We start from the raw sequence: 9,365 nt of genomic DNA, 5'->3' as shown, positions 1-9,365 counted from the left end.
AAAGCCAAGCAAATTGCTTCCGCGCCGAGAACCGAAGATTGTGTGGGTTGTAAGAGATGTGAATCTGCCTGCCCGACAGATTTTTTAAGTGTCCGCGTTTATTTAGGGCCTGAAACAACACGTAGCATGGCTCTATCTTATTGATACGTTACAAAAAACTTCACTCGAATCGTCTGATTCCTCTTTACCGAAGAAGCCTGTGCTCGAAATAATCGAGCACGGGCTTTTCTGGTCAAAACGTATCTTGTCTTTATCACTTTATCATGAGTTATTTTCCTTGGTTAACAATACTTGTTGTTTTGCCGATATTTGCAGGTTCATTAATTTTCTTTTTACCTCATAAGGGAAACAAAGTCGTTAGGTGGTATACTATATCTATTTGTTTATTAGAATTCCTTCTAATGACTTATGCGTTCTGTTATCATTTCCAACTGGAGGATCCCTTAATCCAATTAAAGGAGGATTATAAATGGATAGATGTCTTCGATTTCCACTGGAGATTGGGAATCGATGGACTTTCATTAGGATCTATTTTATTGACAGGATTTATCACTACTTTAGCTACTTTAGCAGCTTGGCCAATTACACGGAATTCGCGATTATTCTATTTCCTGATGCTCGCAATGTATAGTGGTCAAATAGGATTATTTTCTTCGCGAGACCTTTTACTTTTTTTTATCATGTGGGAGTTAGAATTAATTCCTGTTTACTTACTTTTATCCATGTGGGGGGGGAAGAGGCGTCTATATTCAGCTACAAAGTTTATTTTGTATACTGCAGGCGGTTCCATTTTTTTCTTAATCGGAGTTCTGGGTATGGGCTTATATGGTTCCAACGAACCAGGATTAGATTTGGAAAGATTAATTAATCAATCATACCCTGCAACCTTGGAAATACTTTTATATTTTGGCTTCCTTATTGCTTATGCTGTCAAATTGCCGATTATACCCCTACATACGTGGTTACCAGATACCCATGGGGAAGCACATTATAGTACATGTATGCTTTTAGCGGGAATATTATTAAAGATGGGAGCATATGGATTGATTCGGATCAACATGGAATTGTTACCTCATGCTCATTATCTATTTTCGCCCTGGTTAGTAATAATAGGAGCGATCCAAATAATCTATGCAGCTTCAACTTCTCTTGGTCAACGAAATTTCAAAAAAAGAATAGCTTATTCCTCTGTATCTCACATGGGTTTCATAATTATAGGAATTGGTTCCATAACCAACATTGGACTCAATGGAGCTATTTTACAAATATTATCCCATGGATTTATTGGTGCTACACTTTTTTTCTTGGCAGGAACCGCTTCTGATAGAATGCGTCTTGTTTATCTCGAAGAACTGGGGGGAATATCTATCCCAATGCCTAAAATTTTTACCATGTTTAGTAGCTTTTCAATGGCTTCTCTTGCCTTACCAGGAATGAGTGGTTTTGTCGCAGAATTAGTAGTATTTTTTGGACTAATTACTAGTCCAAAATTTCTGTTAATGCCAAAAACACTAATTACTTTTGTAATGGCAATTGGAATGATATTAACTCCTATTTATTTATTATCTATGTTACGCCAGATGTTCTATGGATACAAGCTATTTAATGTTCCAAACGCAAATTTTGTGGATTCTGGACCACGAGAACTCTTTATTTTAATCTGTATCTTTTTACCAGTAATAGGAATTGGTATTTATCCAGATTTTGTTCTCTCCCTATCCGTTGACAGGGTAGAGGCTCTCTTATCCAATTATTATCCTAAATAGGTTTGCTTTTTTTTACTCGTCTGCTCTATTAATGCAGAAATAAGTAAAAAAGTATATAATGCAGAAATAAGTAAAAAAGTATAATTAGATCTATCTCGAATTTTTGAGAACCCTTTGATAAGGCGTTCAAGGGGTTCTCAAATAAAACATAAAAGTAAAAACCTTCATTTCATGAAGGTTTTATTTTATGTAATCATTTAGGTGTTAATGTAAACGAACCATAACTATGTAAGCCTATTCCTAATAGATTTATACCAAAATAACAAATCCAAATTATAAGAAATCCTATCAAAGCTATAAGTGCAGAATTCGTACCCTTCCAATTTGGATTTGTTCTACTATGTAAATAAATTGCGAATATGGTCCAAGTAATAAATGCCCAAGTTTCCTTAGGATCCCAATTCCAATAGGATCCCCAGGCCTCATTAGCCCATACTGCTCCACAAAGAATACCTACGGTTAAAAGGGTAAATCCTAGGCTAATGACACGATAACTCCAAGAATCCAAACGCTCCGTTAATTGATATTTGTAATAATTTGGAAATGAAGGGACAGAGGTTCTTTTTAAAGCACTTCTTTTTGCATAAAAATATTTAATATCACTAAAGAAAAATGTTTTATTTAAAACATTTTTTTTCTTTTTAGAAAAGAAATGGAAATTATTTCGAAATCTAATGATTAGAATAGCGGCAGATAATAAGGATCCGCACAAAAGAGTTGCATAGCTTAATAACATCATACTGACATGCATCATTAACCACTGAGATTGTAGAGCAGGTACTAGTATCGTGGATTGATGCATTTCAGTTAAAAGACCCGATGTGGCAAAGCCTTGCGTTAAAATAGTACTTGGCGTAGTTATTGTGCTTAAATCATTTTTAGAGTTCTGTATTTTAGGAATGGTATGAAGAATATACAGGGCCCATGAAAGGAAGATCAATGACTCATATAAATTACTTAATGGAAAATGTCCCGAGGAAGCCCAACGAGAAACTAAGAATCCTGTTATAGAGAAAAAAGTAACTATCATTCCTTTTTCTGACGAATCGCGTAATCCTCCAAGTTCACGAACTAATAAGGTTATAAAATGAATCGTAATCACAATTGAAATCGTTGAGAAAGAGATATGAGTTAGTATATGTTCTAAAGTTGCAAATAGCATAAGGGGAAGGTCCCATTACAAAATTGTAAATTTCGAATTGATTTCTAATCTATTGTATTCTTTTTCAAGAATGCCGCCACTCGGATTCGAACCGAGATGCTTGAGCACTGCTTCCTAAGAGCAGCGTGTCTACCAATTTCACCATGGCGGCTAACTTCAAATAATAGGTAACTTAAAAGAATAATAGCTATTATCTTGGGAATCGTCGATATTGGGAAAGTCCATAAAATTTAGGAACATTAGAGTTTTCATTAAAATAGACTTCGTTTGGTAGTATCGTTTCCATTTTTTTTTTTTACAATAAACTCTTGCTTTGCCCAATAGAAACACAAACACTGCTTGAAAGAGTTGGAACTTCTTTTTTCTAACTTGCAATTATAGAACTAATTTTTTCTAATTAATTTCCCCTTTACATTTTGAAAATTCTTTCAATACAATGAAAAAAATCCAAAAGGGTTTCTATTTAATGATGAAATTAAAATAAAATGGATAAATAGAAAAGGCTTTTTGGATTTTTTAAAAATTTCTAGAATGAAAGTCTTTATGCTCTTATTAATAAGATTTACTAACCTTATGATTTTGGAGAAGATAGGTGGAAGTTGTAAGTCCTATTGTAAGAATACTCCACTTTTCATAATTTTCCTAATAGAATATGAGGATTCTATTAGGAAAATTATGAAAAGTTCATTGATAGGAAAAGAATACTTAGCACACAGTATACCAAACAAAACTTTTTTTTTCTTGTATATATAAGATAAGAGGGGTTTTTTGTTCTAAGAATATTGTACCGAGTAATTCGACACATAAAAGTACATTCAAAGAAGAATCCAAATTATTAAATAATTGGAATTCTTTTTTGATAAGTCAATTCATATTATTCCAAAATCTTATTATTTGTTTGTTGCCCAGAAAAACCCTTTGGTTTTGGATGCTCATTACCGCTCGAAAATGATCTTGATTTTACTAAAGAATAAGATTGTACTATGGAAAAATAAGTCTTTTTCTTCCAAATATTTTTACGAATACGCTTTTTTGACATTGAAGTACGTTTTTTTGGAACTGCCATTCAAAAAGGAAATTACTTTTTTCTAGTTGTATGTGAAAGACATCTATTGCTGCAAATCAATCCTTCTTTCTTCTTTTTATTAGTATTTATACTTAGATACTGAAAGATACTTAAATTTTGAATTATTTTTTACTTCATTTTGTCTAATGCGGATAAGACAACAAGAATTTTTTAACATTTTTTCTTTATATATTTTATACTTTTTTTTTAATAATATAGAATATATAGAAGGGTTTCTCATTTAAATCTATTTATATCTATTTATATATCAAGTATACTCCATATATAGATATATGGTATGGAAGCCTATCCCCCATATAAGATAAGACGGGGGGATAAAAAGAAGGGAAAATGAAAATAGTTAATTAAGTTCAGAATGGTATTCCATAAAGGAAAGGAATTCCAATCAAAACAAAAAATACTGAGTCTCTTAAACAAGACATTCTAAAACTTAGGTAATTTATAGTCATTAGAATTTTAGTTCTATATGAAGTAAGGACTATTCGATAATTTCTTATAAACATAGGTTTTCATTGGAATTCACTCAATCAGTTAATTATGGAACAAGAGAGCTGTTTCATCTTTGTTTTAAAGAAATATAAAAATGAATTATGAATAGAAAGTAAAATGATTCCACTTTTTTTTTTTTATTTTTATAAATATCTTTATTTAGTTAATAAAATAACTTCGTTACCTAGTTATTTTATTAACTTTTTTAATTTAACCAACTAAACCCATTCTTAATTTTTAATTATTTCAATGAGATAAATTTTGGAAAAATTAAGAATTTCAGTATTTTTTCTTATTCTTTTTATTTATTCTTTCAGAAAGAGATAAGAATTGGTTTGGTGAATCGGAAACAATTTTATAGAAAAATTGAAGTAAAAATTGAAGTAAAAATTGCAATTTCTTTTCTTATGGAACATACATATCAATATGCATGGGTAATCCCTCTTCTCCCACTTCCAGTTATTATGTCAATGGGATTTGGCCTTATTCTTATTCCGACAGCAACAAAAAATCTTCGTCGCATATGGGCTTTTCCTAGTGTTTTACTCTTAAGTATAGCTATGGTATTCTCAGTTCAACTGTCTATTCAACAAATAAATGGAAGTTCGATCTATCAATATCTATGGTCTTGGACCGTCAATAATGATTTTTCTTTAGAATTTGGATACTTGATTGACCCACTTACTTCTATTATGTTAATACTAATTACTACTGTAGGAATCCTGGTTCTTATTTATAGTGATGGTTATATGTCTCACGATGAAGGATATTTGAGATTTTTTGTTTATATAAGTTTTTTCAATACTTCCATGTTGGGATTGGTTACTAGCTCCAATTTGATACAAATTTATTTTTTTTGGGAACTCGTGGGAATGTGTTCTTATTTATTGATAGGCTTTTGGTTTACACGACCAATCGCAGCGAGTGCTTGTCAAAAAGCTTTTGTAACTAATCGTGTAGGGGATTTTGGTCTATTATTAGGAATTTTAGGTTTTTTTTGGATAACAGGTAGTTTAGAGTTTAGGGATTTGTTCAAAATAGCTAATAACTGGATTCCTAATAATGGAATTAACTCTTTACTTACTACTTTGTGTGCTTTTTTATTATTCCTTGGTGCAGTTGCGAAATCCGCACAATTCCCTCTTCACGTATGGTTACCCGATGCTATGGAAGGGCCCACTCCTATTTCGGCTCTTATACACGCAGCAACTATGGTTGCTGCGGGAATTTTTCTTCTAGCTCGACTTCTTCCTCTTTTCATATCTTTACCTTTGATAATGAGTTTTATTTCTTTAGTAGGTACAATAACACTATTCTTAGGAGCTACTTTAGCTCTTGCTCAGAGAGATATTAAAAGAAGCTTAGCCTATTCTACAATGTCTCAATTGGGTTATATGATGTTAGCTCTAGGTATAGGTTCTTATCAAGCTGCTTTATTCCATTTGATCACTCATGCTTATTCAAAAGCTTTATTGTTCTTGGGATCCGGATCCGTTATTCATTCAATGGAACCTCTTGTTGGATATTCACCAGATAAAAGTCAAAATATGGTTCTTATGGGCGGTTTAAGAAAATACATTCCAATCACAAGAACTACTTTTTTATGGGGTACACTTTCTCTTTGTGGTATTCCACCTCTTGCTTGCTTCTGGTCCAAAGATGAAATCCTTAGTAATAGTTGGTTGTATTCGCCCTTTTTTGGAATAATAGCCTCCTTTACTGCAGGATTAACTGCCTTTTATATGTTTCGGATATATTTACTTACATTTGATGGGTATTTGCGTGTTCATTTTCAAAATTACAGTAGCACTAAAGAGAGTTCCTTGTATTCAATATCCTTATGGGGAAAAAGGATACCCAAAGGAGTGAATAGGGATTTCGTTTTATCAACAACGAAGAGTGGAGTTTCTTTTTTTTCACAAAATATACCAAAAATTCAAGGTAATACAAGAAATAGGATAGGATCCTTTACTACGTCTTTTGGGGCTAAAAAAACTTTTGCCTATCCGCATGAAACGGGAAATACTATGTTATTTCCTCTTCTTATATTACTACTTTTCACTTTGTTCATTGGATTCATAGGAATCTCTTTTGATAATGGAGGAATTGGTAATGGAATAGCAGAGTTAACCATATTATCAAAGTGGTTAACTCCCTCAATAAACTTTACCCAGGAAAGTTCTAATTCTTTTGTAAATTCATATGAATTTATTACTAATGCAATTTCTTCTGTAAGTCTAGCTATCTTTGGTTTATTCATAGCATATATCTTCTATGGATCCGCTTATTCTTTTTTTCAGAATTTGGATTTAATAAACTCTTTTTACAAAGGAAATCCTAAAAAAGAATTTTTAGATCAAGTAAAAAAAAATATATACAGTTGGTCATATAATCGTGGTTATATAGATATTTTCTATACTAGGGTCTTTACCCTCGGTATAAGAGGGTTAACCGAACTCACGGAGTTTTTTGATAAGGGTGTTATTGATGGAATTACCAATGGAGTGGGTCTTGCTAGTTTTTGTATAGGAGAGGAAATTAAATATGTAGGGGGAGGTCGAATCTCGTCTTATTTATTCTTTTTTTTATGTTATGTATCTGTGTTTTTATTCTTTTTTCTTTCTTAAGTTAAGGAATTTACAACAAGTCTCTTGCAAAAATAACTATCCTATCCCCTTTCTACAATCTCTCTATATCCTTGTTACATAAGGTAAGTATTGTATAATAGTTCGGTTTTCCGCGATTTTTTCCATTCCTCTGTGTAAATACCCTAATATGGGTTCACAATCAATAACATCCTCACCATCGAGAGTAACGATCAGTCGAAGAACACCATGCATTGATGGGTGTTGAGGGCCCATATTGACTATCATGAGATCTTTTCTTGTAAGCGGTAGACTCATATCCTTTCTTCCTTAATTCATTATTCCATGAAAATGGATTATTCCATGAATTCCTCAAAGCGAGGCTCATCAAAATGAAAAATCTAAGACTACTATAAGACTACTAAAAAAATAATAAAACAAGAAAAAAATTTGAACGATTAAATTACTGCTCCCGAATATTCAACTGACCGATTAATTTCTTATAACGTACTCTATTTTTCTTTGCCAAATAAGCCAGCAAACGTCGACGTTTTCCCAAAAGTCTTCGTAGACCTCTTTCCGATGAAAAATCTTTTTTGTGTAATTCCAAATGTGAAGCAAGTCTCCGTATCTTATTGGTGAAACTGAATACTTGAAATTCAACAGAACCCCTGTTTTCTTCTTTTTCTTCTTTAACCATAAATCCAAAAATTTTTCTACCTCCTTTCTTTTTCATGTATTTTTCTGATCAGGAAAAATACAAAATTATGTCAGTTATTTTGAAGTTATTCTAATCTCGTACACACACAAATTTGCAATTATTCATCTACTACTGGAATTTGGATTTATTTTATCGATGCAAATTGGATTTGGATAGAAGGGTACATTCTTTCTAATATTTTAGATAGAAGAAATGTTTCTTCTATCTAAAATATTAGAAAGAATTTTGCTGATTTATTTATTGCTATATGCAATTTATGGAATTGATACACCATTTAATTGATATCATTTAGCAAAATGAAACACAGCATATGCATCCATCTTTTGGCTCGAGAATTTCACGGGATAGAGATATGGTATAAGAAATAGACTATTAAGTAACTCTAAATGAATTGTGGATACATCTGTATCCTTAACATACTGAAACGATTGTCATTATTCGTATCAAACCAATAGCGATTCATACAAGCTAAATCTTCTAATCAATGGTGGGCCAATAATGAATTTTTTTGCATATGTATTAAGACGCTTGGCCTGATTTCGAAATTGTCCAGAGTTTTATATGTTGTTTTCATTGCAAAATGATGGGTCTCCTTCCATAACTTTCCAATTACGAGTACGAGAATTGAAAGACATGAAAATTCTCAATTCTCTACGGCGTCTAGTAGATAGAAACAAGAAAATCAGAAGAATCTTTCTCTCTATTCACTATCATTCCGCGTCTTCGACTTCTATTAGTTTCTTTTCTTCTTTAATGCAATAGCTATAGTTTGATATAAGAATCCATTTCTCAAAGTAATGGAAACCATTCTCTTATAGGAAATGGTTCGAAAATCGCTATTCCACCTTTTAGGTATCGTGAAAAGTGATACCTGTGAAGATCGTGCATTTCAGTCAAATTCAGATCCGTTTTTCGAGTCCATGATATAATATAACCAAATTGGATAGATCTTCCACCTGTTTAGCTAAGAAAGAATAGATACAGAGGTGGATAATAGATCGATATGAAGATCATGAGCTGCCCCATAATGAAATCGCCAGTAGTCGCGAATATCTCCTTCTTCCCTAATCCAAGATTGGAGAAAGAAGATCTAAGAGGGACCTATGGAGAATGTAGTCAGAAATCCATAATAGAGTCCGACCACAACGACCGAATTAATTATCCTCATCGAGAAACTTAGACTACTAAATAGAAAAGATTTGAAAATCATGGCATGGGTCTCCTTTTTTTCTTTCTTTAGAGTTTTCTATATGCACAATTTCTCGATGTTTCGATGAGAATTTCTTGACTTTCCATATATAGAAAGAGATAGACTATAAATGACATCTCTTATGTCAATAAGACCAAAGGGATGGATATTAAATGATAGGAAGTGCTAGGAAGTGAAATAGAATGAAATAGAGCCACTTTGGGCTTCCCTATGAAATGAGGCATGGAACGGAGCCACTACGAAGAAATTATGGGAGTTACGAAAGAAGCTTCGGACTCATATTGTTCATGGGTTGAGAGCGGGAGTTGAACTCTAGGAGGTCGAATCCCCCCTTGTTCCTCAGTA

Source organism: Triticum urartu, unplaced genomic scaffold (assembly GCF_056163025.1).
Source record: "Triticum urartu cultivar PI428250 unplaced genomic scaffold, HENAU_Tu73 scaffold1, whole genome shotgun sequence".
Lineage (NCBI taxonomy): Eukaryota > Viridiplantae > Streptophyta > Magnoliopsida > Poales > Poaceae > Triticum > Triticum urartu.
The sequence above is the reverse complement of the archived record's forward strand: the minus strand, read 5'-3'. Positions refer to the sequence as shown.